We start from the raw sequence: 12455 nt of genomic DNA, 5'->3' as shown, positions 1-12455 counted from the left end.
AATCTGCATCTGTGAAGGGAGGCCCCACACTTATGAAATCACAGGTTTTTTCCAATATCTTCTTCCAAGGAGAGTTGGGAGCTCCTTAAGAGCTGAGAATATGTCTTTCCCTTCTCTGGTATGCTCCCCAGTCTAGCTTGCTATTGAATCAGACACATAATAGGGCTTCAGATGTGTTGGGTCAAACAGAAACAAATTCAGAATTCAGCGTCAGAAATAAAAAGATGAATCACAAAATATTAGAAGTGGGATAGCTCATAAGACAACAGCAAGCTAGTGCCAGGAGAGTCCTTAGAACCAAGACATCACAGCTGGAAGAGATTTTAGTCAGTCAGTAAATAAATATTTATTAAGAACCTACTATGTGGTGGCTACTTTTTTAAGTACCAGGGTGCTTAAAGGTAAAGGTAAGTCCTTGGTTTCAAGGAGCAAACAATCTAATGGGAGAGACAAACAAATATATACAAACCTGCTATATAGAGGATAAATAATTAAGAGAGGGAAAGGCACTAGAATTAACCCAGGTAACCCAGAGCTACTTGGAGGTTTCCAAAGTGATCTGGAGCTAGAAAAGACCTGAGAGGAGGTCAAGTCCAAATTTCTTATTTTACAAATAAAGAGGATGAGACACAGGGAGATGGAGACACCTGCCCCAGGTCACATAGATTCTAAGGAGCACAGATGGGATTCTAATAGAATTTTTGTGATTCCAAGTTTAGTAATCTTTTTACTCTAAGACATGAAAAGGGACCTTGGGAAGCATTTTATTCAAATTGCTCATTTTACAGATGGGAAAACAGAGGCTGGGTGAGATCAGTTGACATGGAGAGCAAATTAATTTTCCTCTGGGAACAGAAATTGCTTCCTGTTCAAGGCTAACAGGCTTTATTCCTTTTTTTGGCTGGGGAGAGGAACCCATATCTCTGGAGTTGACATGCTTTCATCCCTTCTGTGCTGCTGTCATCTTTCTCTTATTTTGTGAGACAGGAACACAGCTCATCCCTTCATGCATGAATGCTTCTTGTGCTAGGACACTCTCTTTTTACAAAGTGCTTCTCTTATACTTCTTACTCCTGCTTTGGGCGTCAGAGAGATATGTGGCAGTCAGTCCCAAACAGCTCCTGGGCTATCACCTGTGACTGCCCTGCCAGGGGCCAAGTGGGGGCAAAATGACAGTGGATGGGAGTGTGTAATATCTTTCTTGAAAACTTCACTGTCATTTCTCAGGACATGATATTAGTCACATGAACTAGCGAATGACCTAAGGGGACTCTTAGTCCTGGTTAAATGCAAACATGATGGATGCTATTGGGAGCAGAAGGGGCAGTGAGTGGAACATGGGTTGATTTCCATTTCATTTAGTATCTTTATTGTGTATTGTGCAGTAGCAGGGTGGTTCTTTATTCGAGTGCTGGACCTGGAGTCAGGAAGACTCATCTTCTTGAGTTCAAATGTGGTTTCAGAAACATATTAGGTGTGTGACCATGTGCAAGTCCTTCTATCCTGTTTGCCTCAGTTTCCTCATCTGTAAAATAAACTGGAGGAGGGAGAACATGGTGAACCACTCTAGTATCTTTGCCAAGAAAACACTAAATGGGGTCCTAAAGAATCAGACCTAATTGAAATGAGTGAACAACAGTGACAACAAATGAGGTAGGACAGAATAGAAGAAGAGAGGAAAGAAAGAAGAAAAGAAGGAAGGGAAGTAGAAGGAAAAAAGGAAAGTTAGAAAAAAGAAATAAGAAAGGAATAAGAGAAGAAAAGCAGAAAGGAAGGGAAAAAAGAGAAAGAAAGAGGAAGGAAGAAAAGCAATAAAAAGAAAAGAAAGAGGGAGTAAAGGAAAGAAAGAATTCAATGAAATTGTTTATTATCTATGTTTGATTTTGTTAGGTACTGGAAATACAAAGATAAAATTAAATAATCCCTAATCTCAAAGAACTTACATTTTTCTGGGAGTATATATATATATATATATATATATATATATATATATATATATATATATATATATACACACACACATATGTAAATACAAGGCAATTTGAGAAGGAAGAGAATGCTAAGAACTGGCAGTGGATGTCAGAAATGCTTTCATGGAGGATTTGATGCCTGAACTGAGCCTGGAGAGACACTAAGATTTCTAAGAGGATGAGTTAAGAAGGTTGTATTTTGTAAGCATGGGGTACAGTCTTATAAATGCATACAGGCAGGAGATAGAGTATTAAGGATAGGAAGGAGGGAGGAAGGAAGAAGGGAAGGAAGAAGTAAAAAAAAGAAAGGAGAGGGAGGAATCGAAAGGAGAGGGAAGAATCAAAAGAAGGGGAAGAAGTTTCTAGGCAGTGAGACATGGAGAAGGGACAAGGTGGTGGAAAGGGCAAGAAGAAAAGAGGGAGGAAGGAAGTCATAGAAAGTGATAAAGGGAAAAAGGAAGGAGAATAAAGTACAAAACACTTCCCATTTCCAAAGGAAGAATCTTTTGGCAAGCCCAGGGAAGATAGACACAATACAAATATTCTAAAGATGAGGGAGCAGGAGCACGTTGAAAGTCAAGCTGGGAAGATGAATCCTGAGGTATCATGGTAGGATTAATCTATACACATTCCTCCTGCAGGGAGAATAACCTGGAGTCTTTAGTTTTCCTTTCCAACCTCTTAATCATGTCTGTGACTCCTTTGAACCTCTTCCAAGTTCTCTGCATCCCTCTTTAGCAGTGGAGCAAACAAAGCTCTTAGGCTTATGAGTCAAGGGGGTCCATACCAGCTCTCCTATTAACTCATTCTGTGTCTGACTTCTCCAGGCCTTGGTTTTCCCAAATGTACAATTTCAGGTTAGGTAAGATGGGCTTCAATATAAAACAACATTTCTTAAATGCTTAATAGGTACAAGACCCAGGACTCCTTGGGGAGGCAAAAGAGAAAATGTAATTTCTTCCCTTAAGAGGCTTACAGTCTACTAAGAAAGAAAGAGAGAGAGAGAGAGAGAGAGAGAGAGAGAGAGAGAGAGAGAGAGAGAGAGAGAGAAAGAGAGAGAGAGAGAGAGACAGAGAGAGAGAGAGAGAGAGAGAGAGAGAGAGAGAGAGAGAAACAAGAGAGAGACAGAGACACACACACACAGAGACACAGAGAGAGAGAGAGAGAGAGAGAGAGAGAGAGAGAGAGAGAGAGAGAGAGAGAGAGAAAGAGAGAGAGAGAGAGAGAGAGAAAGAGAGAGAGAGAGAGAGAGAGAGAGAGAGAGAGAGAGATCACTTTTGGCTAGGCAGATTGGGTATAGCTTCATGACGGATGTTTTTTTAGCTCAAAAATTCAATGATTCTCTGAGGCAAGTGCTAAATAAAATAGTGTTATGTAGCCATGATAGATATTGGCTGTAGGTCCTAGGAAGGACTTCCACTGGATAGTTAGACATTAATCACTTTAATTCAAAACATATTAAAAGCATTTATGTAACACTTCTAAGTTGGCAAAACCTTTTCATTTTGTTATTACTCCTGGCACCCTTTGATGTAGGTGTTATTATCACCTCCATTTTAATGATGAGGAAATGGAAGCTGAGAACATTGAGGAATTTTGTCAGAGATCACACTCCAAATCTGAGGAAGTGTCCAAACGTAGGTCTTCTCAATTCCAAGTCCAACAGTCTATCCACAAAGTTACCTAATATATAATAATAATGATAGCTAACATTTATATAGCACCTACTATATGCCAACAATTATATAATACCGACCACGTGTCAGACTCTGTACTAATTTCAGACTTTTTTTATATAAATATCTCATTTCATCATCAAAAAACCATTTGAGGTAGGTGACATTATTATCCTCATATCATGTTGAGGAAACTGAGACAGATGAAATTTAAGTGACTTGTCTAGGATCACATAACTAGTAAGTATCTGATGGATGATTTGAACTCAGGACTTCCTTATTCCAGGTCCAATGCTCTATCCACTTGCCCCACATCTGCCATTCAATACGAAGATGAAAAATGTTTCATTTCTATTTTAGTAAAAAGATAAGGATACAAATAATTATGACACAAGCAATGAATGTGCTAATTACATGGGAGGGGTCAAGCAAAAAGGGAAAGTGTAGGTTGCAATTACTCCTAAATAGTGTTATCAAGGGAAGCTTCACAGAAGAAGAAAAATCTGAGCTTGGTCAATAATGTCTTCCTCCAGGGATATGATTATGAATTGGAAAGTTGACTCTATTTAATGAAGGCAATTGATTGGGCAACAACTAGCTTTTGAAAATGAGCCATACTTGACACTGTGAAGGACACAAACATTTAAGAAACCTCTCCTCTCTTCAAAGGAGGAGATAATATAGGTAAAGAGACAAATTTTAAAAAATTTAAAAATCTTATTAGTAGCTTTTGTTTTTTTTTTTAGAACATCTACACTTCCCAATATAACCATCCCTTCTTGTTTCCAGAGAGGAAATAACTTATCAAAAGTAATGATACATTGAAGAAATTTGACATTGGGTTCCATACCCATAGATCTCCTAATTCTGCAAAAAGAGATCTCTTCTTTGGGGGACAAGCTTGTTATAATTTCATATCATTTAGATTAAATTACTTTGTTGTGATTGTTGCCCCCATTTATAATGTTATAGTGTTGGTGTATTTATTTTTTCCCACTTAATGGTACTTTATTTTTTTCAAATACATGTAAAGATAGTTTTTGATATTTGTTTTTATAATATTTTGATTTTCCTTTTTTCTCCCTCCCTCCTCCCTGAGATGGCAAGCAATCTGATATAAATTATACATGTACAGTCATGTTAAGCATATTTTCACATTTTTCACATTGTGAAAGAAAAACAAGAACAAAAGGGGAAACCATGGAAAAGAAAAAAAAAACAAGTGAAAATTATATCCTTTGATCTACAATCAGACTCTATAGTTCTTTCTCTGGATATGGCTGGCATTTTCCATTTGACTCTGCTTTGAATCAGTTCCTATAAACTTTCCTCTGCTTCTTTAACTTCATTATATTCATCATTTCTTATAAAAATAATCCATTTGGAAAAAAACAAAGGTGAACAAAATCAGAGAAAAACATTTTATGCAAAGTATCCAATAAGATAAATGTCATTCATCATTACACAGGTGGTGGCAAAATCACAATTCAATCCTGTCTCCTGATTCCAGTACTTTGTCTATTGCATAAACCCAGATTTCCTGTCTGCAAGTGTAATAAGAATTTGGCAAATGAAGAAATCAGTGTCACTGATCAGGCAAAGAAAGCTTCATGGAAAGTTTGGCACTTGAGCTAAGTCTTGAAGGATGAGCAGGATTAGCAGTGATATGCAGATATTTAATGATCTGTGTTAGAGTTAAGGGGGGGCAGTTAGGTGGCACAGGGGATAGAATCCCAGTCGGAGTTGGGAAGATTCTTCTTTCAAAGTTCAAATCTGACTTCAGACACTTATAAGCTGTTTGATTCTGGACAAGTCACTTAACTCTGCCTGCCTCAGTTTCCTCATCTTTAAAATGATCTAGAGAAGAAAATGGTGAATCATTCCAGTATTTTTACCAAGAAAACCCCCTATGAAGAGTTGGATATGATTGAAATTACTAAACAACAACAATCTAAGAGGGAAAAATGTTCCTATGACACACTTTTAAATTTAATCTGCATTATTTACATTTTCTCTGTCACTTTTTTTTTTTTTTTACATCTAGACTATGAAAAAGCAATAAATCAAGCCCTGATTGATAATGTTTGCTGATTTCTAAGGAAAAAATGCTCACACCAAAAATATAATAATCAGCTGGGGAACTAATTTGAGCTGGCTCCCACATAGCCCTAGATTCTTGATAAGCAGAAGGGGAGAGAAATGTTCTAGTCAAGGAGCCAGTATAAGCAAAGGCTCTGAAATAGGGAGGAACCTGCTACAGGAGCAGGAAGTCTTTTTGGAGGCTGAGAATGTGACTTAGAGAGCTCTGGGAACCAAAATCAGACTCTAAGGGTGGGGTGAGATCATGGAGTTCCAGACAATCTTGTCTGGAAGCAGGGGAATAGCCCAGACAGAATGCTGAATTCCCTCGGGTAAAAGCCAGACATGAAGTGGTCAAGTGCAGCAACTCTGTCTCCTCTGCAGAATGGGCTAAGACCAAAGGGAACTTGCAGGCAGGGAAGAGAATTTTCCATTTCAATTCCATTGTGAGAATCACCAACTGATTAACATGAATGAGGAGGGTTATAGCCCTCCCCCCAATCCTCTGAAAGTTCAGTTCATGATTGTTCATGCCCCAAACGTCCCTTTGGAGTTATGCTCTGCTAAGGATTGTTCTTTTCAAGTCATTGTCGGGGGAAGAGTGACGAGCCTTTAATGAAGTAAAAGCATCATTTTTTCATGGCACAGTCACCACAGGCTACATAGCCTAGGAGAATAGTTCTTCACTGATAATCTTTGACTCCCCCACCAATCTCCATGGGGGCTTGTTCATGAATGCAAGCAGATGCGTTAGTGCTCTGGGTCTCTGGGGGCTACAGTGTCCATATACTTAAAAGGTACTGAAATCACATGGATGTCCAGCAACGATGGATTTTAAGCTGTACGTCTTCCTCCCCATCATGAGGGTATTTTGCTGATTGTAGTCCTTGATGCAGGTTAAATCACTCCAATTCTCAGTAGTTGGGTTTTTCCCCAAGCTGGGCAGTAGTATTTCTCTAGATACCCAGCTTGTGTGTGTGTGGGGGAACCTTCATCTAAATCCAAACTCTTCTCTTTTTTGGAAAATAGATTTCAAGGTCTAGTTAATAGCTGATTCCCCCCATCCCTCACGCAAGCCTCCATTATTCAGCAGCCCTGGCGACAGAGATTCCACTCTTCTATTAGGGATTCACATCACTGAATGAATGAAGGCAGCTCATTTCATTCAGGCGATTGCTTTGGAGAGGCCGGTGAAGCCCTCTGAGGCAAACTTGTTTCCTTTACAGTTCTGCACAGGACAAAGAATTGGAACTTGTTCTCTGGATGGCTGGGGGGATTTGATGCAAACACCCCTTATCAAAATGACTTTTATTTGCAAGTCTTGAGATCTGAGACAAGAACATTGCCCTAGAAATCTGAGGGCCTTATTGCAAAATAAGTTAAAATTGGTCCTTTCTCCCGATGCTTCTGGGATTTTTTTTTTGAGTTGCACCTAGAGCTACCCCATCCATGTCGGATGTCACAGGTCTACTCCCATTTTTATTCCCACTTATGCTAAATATATGCCAAGTTCTTGATCCATTGGCATCTCCAGTCTCAACCCGTTCCTATGTACTGCCATAATTCTCAGTCTCCATGCTTCATAAATTGAAGTTTGTTCTACAAAACAACTTCCAATCTCACTTCCCATCCCCACCACACCATTCCCAGGGATATCGCCAGAGACACTTCAAAATTGATGGAAACCTATACCTAGCACACCCAACCACTCACTGATAACATAATTTTACATACTTGAATTGCACTACTTCCCTCAGCACAACTCTAACTCAACTGCTTCATTTCCCACAAACTAGAATTCTGTTCTTAATATACTCCATCCAAACAGCAAGAGATTGGCTTCTGAGCATGTCTATTCAAATATTACCAGAATCAGGAAAGTATCCTGGACTATTTCTTTATAGCCTCTTTATAGCTTTACAGCAAATGGCAATAAGCAGCTGGGAGTCTGTTAAACTCAAGTATATAGCTACTTCCTCTTTGGGACTGATCACTTTAACAGAGTAGCATGGATAGGATGAACCTCCTCTCATGGAGGAAAGGTTAAGAAATGAAAATGGACAAGGTGAAACCTTAGAGTCCCAAGGGTTCTTGTCTTTATTAGACACGTCTTAGGCAGCCTGATGAAACCTGTACATTCGGAGGATTATTTTAGATGCATAAAATAAAATATAGGCTTATCAATGGAACCAATTATATTGAAAATCAGTTATCAAACTATTTTATAAAAGAAATTCATAGACTTCAGGTGAAGAACACTGATCTTAGGCTATCGGCAGTTGCCATTACTTAATAAGTGTGTTTTGTTGATCAGTCATTTCAATTATGTCTGATTCTTTGTGATACCATTTGGTGTCTTCCTAACAGAGATACTGAGTGCTTGGCCATTTACTTCTCTCTCTCCTTTTGAACTGAGGCAAATAGGGTTAAGTGACTTGCTCTGAGTCCCACAGCTATTAAGTATCTGAGTCTAAATTTGAATGCATGAAGATGAATCTTCTTGATTCTTTGAAATCTTTGCACCATGTGTTATCTAGCTACCTGTGGCTTCATTTGGAATGCTTTCCAGAGGCTGAGGAATTCTTGGGTTGGAATTAGCAAGGCAGGCCCCCAAAGTTTGTCTTTCCAGGGGATAAGAAGATTCAGTGAAAAGAATGCTACTTTTGGAGTTTTTGATGCCCAATTGTGTTTATGTACATTTTAAAAATTACATAATTTAAAATTATTTAAATTTTGGGTTTTATTTCTTCATCTATGACATGGAAATAATAACACATTCATTATAGACTGCTGTTGACGTAAGTCTTTGTTAATCTCAAAGTGCTATTTAAATAGGAATTCTCATAGATCTAGATCTGGGAGGGAGAACCCTTTACTCTAACCCATTAATTTTATAGTTGAGGAAACTGAGACCCAGAGAGATTGTGATTTTCCAAAAGTCACATGGGTAATTAAGATTGGAGATGGGATTTGAATTCAAGTCTATTTAATTTTGAAAGTAGGATTCTTTCTATGCTAGAGAATTATGTTTATAATATAGGTAGTTGTTATCAAGTGAATGTGATGTTAAGTGAAGGCCTGAATTGGAGTAAATTTATAGCAAATATAGGTGACTAAATCTCCTCTAGGCTAGACCTGAGGATTGGGGCAAATATCCATGATGGACAGATGTCTATATTTTTATTATTATTTTATATTTTCTTTTGGAGAGGAGCTTCTTGTATAGTGGGTTATAGCTGAACATGGATGGCAGAGGATTAGTCTGGGTGACTTCCAAGATTCCTCCCATTTCCAAGATTTTATAATTCTAAGATATAGTAAAGGAATTGGAGCTTGTCAGTCAGGGAAGATGAATTTTGAATGGCATAATCATCAGTATTGACAAAATCTAAAAACTAGAACTAAAGTGCTTCAATTTTGAAGAAGGCAAATATAGTATAAAATTAAAATTAAAAAGAAGGTCCATTTACTTATGAGTAGCTTGTGAATGGACTCCCTCCACCAAGAGCAGTCTTTTTGAATAGGTAAACAAATTCAAAAAACATCTAGATAGATTTAGAATCAAGGGTCTTGAAGCTATTTTTGGGGGGGTATAGAGGATTCAAGACTGTCCATAATTTAGGGGATCCCCACCTTTCTATCAGTTTACAGGAACTTATTAGGCACTTACTATATACCAGTGTCTTTGCTAAGTACTGTGGATACAAAGAAAGACAAAAAACAGGGCTCTGAATCTCTGGTTGAGACAATCAGGGGTTTGCTTGTGTTCCAGAGAGCATACAGTTAGCTCCTACTTGCTAGGGCTAGTTATAGATCTACGTGAGGAGGTCTATGAATTGGGTATATTGAGATTTTCCTGGATAGTCTATTTTGATACCTATCTCTTCATTCATAGTTAGATAGTAGATAGAACACTGGGCTTGGAATCAGGAAGATTTAACTTCACGAGTTAAAATCCAGTTTCAGACACTTATTAGCTGTAGACACTGACAAGTCACTTAACCCTGTTGCCTCAGTTCTTCATCTTTAAATGAGCTGGAGAAGGAAATAACAAATCACTCCAATATCTCTGCCAAGAAAACCCCAAATGGGTTCATGAAGAGTTAGAAATGACTGAAAAATTACTCCACAACAAAAATCTTCTCTCTCTCTCCCTTCTTCCATGTGATCTCTCAGACCAAGGAAAATAATTCCCCAGTCAAAATGTCCGCATTTTTACAGCCATTCTTTCTCTCCTTAAAAACAAAACCAAAACCTTTTCCATGTATCCTAAGCCTTGTACATTGGCTGAAAGAGCCGGATTAGTCATTTTAATGGCACCTATCAGACAGGGAGAAGAGTTTAGGGGATGGGGATGAGACACAGCTCCTGAGGATTGAGTCAGTGGCTTCCAAAGTTGATGAGAATAACAATTTTGCTATCAATAAAGAGCTGTCAAGATATTTAGAAAAACTGCTCTTCAAACAACAGATGAGAAAGTGTCACTTTCTCTGCTGTCCTCAGTTGCATTTATAGACACCGTCCATCTCTGACTGATGGAAACTTGATTTGAAAGATGTGTCAAGATGTGGAGGCTTACGTTGAGACCCAGCAGTCTGGGAACAACACAGTCACTTCTCTGCCTGAGCATATTTCATCTGGAGCTCAGAATTTCAAATCCCCCAAAGAACTGGATTCAATCTTTCTGTTTGGTTATTAGATATGGAGCTGAGACATTGATTCATTCTGGAAAAGATCATTTGACTGGTCAGCCAGCAGAAGGGAGGGTGGGTGGATGGCTGGGGAGGGTAGGTTGGGATGGTAAGATTGTTATAAACAATTCCAATTGCAGTTGACTTAATGGCCTCTCCCAATCTCTAGGTCTGCTTTAGGCTACTGAGAGGAGAAAGGCTTGTTCCAGACTACAATGATGGCGCAGGAGAGTCAGTAAAGAAGTGGGAATGGATGAGTGGGAAAGTGTTTATGTAACGAGACATGAGCCTGAGCTGGTGAGCCTGCTGTTTGAGCAGGGAGATTACATCTGCCCTGTTGGTTTGCATTAATGAGATTGTTCTCCTATGCCCAGATACACACAAGGAAGAAGGAGAGAGCCTGATTTAGAAAACCGGCTTAGGTGGCTGTGGCTACAATCAGGTTAAGTTAACACAGGAGCCCTTCCACTTTGGGTGTTAGCAGCCTTCTAACTGCTGCAGCTAAAGAGCCTATCAGGGCATCTAAGGACTCCCGATGGATGGGGTCGAAAAAGTGTTTTTCCCCCTCCTACTCTCATCTGATGGCAGGACTTGGGAAACATGGATGGAGCTGAAAATAGCCTAACCTGATTCTGAATTGTGCTTAATGAGGGCCTTTGCTCTGAAACCCTGGATGCATTGCCACTGTAGTGTGAGTGAAGGTGATGAATCTTGCAGTGCTTCCTAGCAAGTTATGGGCACAAGGGTCCACAGAGGAGGGTGACCCTTCCTGGCTCCCAAAGATCAGTCTCTTTCTATTGAGGATCTTTAAACCTGGTTTCTTTCTGGCACAGGCTGCCATTCAAGGACTTACCTGTCCTGCAGATCTCTCCTTTGCTTTGTTCCTCTGGTGGATTCTACATACAAACTCATTTGACAGCTTTGAGACTGGCAGGGTTTCACTTAATAAAGGTCCTCCTATAAATACTTAGCCACCATTTTGGTGTATAATGAAAAGAGAACTCTTGTTCTGATACAAGTTGAGATGCATGGCTTCCTAGGTCCTCTCCAACTTTTAATTCTTGTGATTTTGTGATTCTTTGTGTAATGGAGCTGTGCCCACACCTAAATGAACCCATGGACGAGACATTTTCAGGAACATAGGTGCTCTGGCCCCTTACTGAAGGGCATTCCTAGACAGAGGCCATTATTAGTTCATTCTTCAGTCTTTGTGATGGTATGAAGTTAGTGTGTAGTAGTTAGGATTGGTGACTGTCAAGAAAAATCACCATAGTTGCTGCTCGGGAGAAAAGGAGGAGGGGAACACCATATACCAAAATGATGTCGAAATGGATTCATGATTTAGACATAAAGAGTGATATTACAAGTAAATCAGAAGAACATAGGATAGTTTACCTCTCAGATCTGTGGAGAAGGATGGAATTTGTGACCAAAGAAGACCTGGAACTCATTATTGAACAGCAAATAGATAATTTTGACTATATTAAGTTAAAAAGGTTTGTACAAACAAAACTAATGCAGACAAGATTAAAAGGGAAGCAATAAACTGGGAAAACATTTTTATGCTTAAGGGTTTGATAAAGGCCTCACTTCTAAAATATATAGAGAATTGACTCACATTTATAAGAATTCAAGCCATTCTTTAATCAATAAATGATTAAAAAGATATGAACAGAGAATTTTCAGATGAAGACATCTGAACCATTTCTAATGATATGAGAAGGTGCTCTAAATCACTATTGATGCAAATTAAGACAACTCTGAGATACCACACTACATACCTCTCAGTTTGGCTAAGATGACAGGAAAAGATAATGATGAATGTTGGAGGGGATGTGGGGAACTGGAACACTAATACATTGTTGGTGGAACTGTGAATGGATCCAACCATTCTGGAGAGCAGTTTGGAACTATGCCTAAAGAGTTATCAAACTGTGCATACCCAAAGAGATCTTAAAGGAGGGAAAGGGACTCATATGTGCAAAAATGTTTGTGGCAGCCCTTTTTGTAGCGGCAAGAAATTGGAAACTGTGGGTGCC

The 12455-nt window shown here is 39.0% G+C and overlaps 1 long non-coding RNA gene across 2 annotated transcripts in view; it reads right to left on the bottom strand.

Moving 5' to 3' along the window:
- Nucleotides 1-11543, bottom strand: part of LOC141559958 (uncharacterized) — a 53151-nt gene extending 41608 nt beyond the window's left edge. For both annotated transcript variants that reach the window (XR_012487591.1, XR_012487590.1), the window contains exon 1: nt 11270-11543. This is a non-coding gene — a long non-coding RNA (uncharacterized LOC141559958). The remainder of the gene's footprint in view (nt 1-11269) is intronic.
- Nucleotides 11544-12455: the final 912 nt, after the last annotated feature.

Source organism: Sminthopsis crassicaudata, chromosome 3 (genome assembly GCF_048593235.1).
Source record: "Sminthopsis crassicaudata isolate SCR6 chromosome 3, ASM4859323v1, whole genome shotgun sequence".
Taxonomy (NCBI): Eukaryota; Metazoa; Chordata; class Mammalia; order Dasyuromorphia; family Dasyuridae; genus Sminthopsis; species Sminthopsis crassicaudata.
This window is presented reverse-complemented; position numbering and strand designations above follow the sequence as displayed.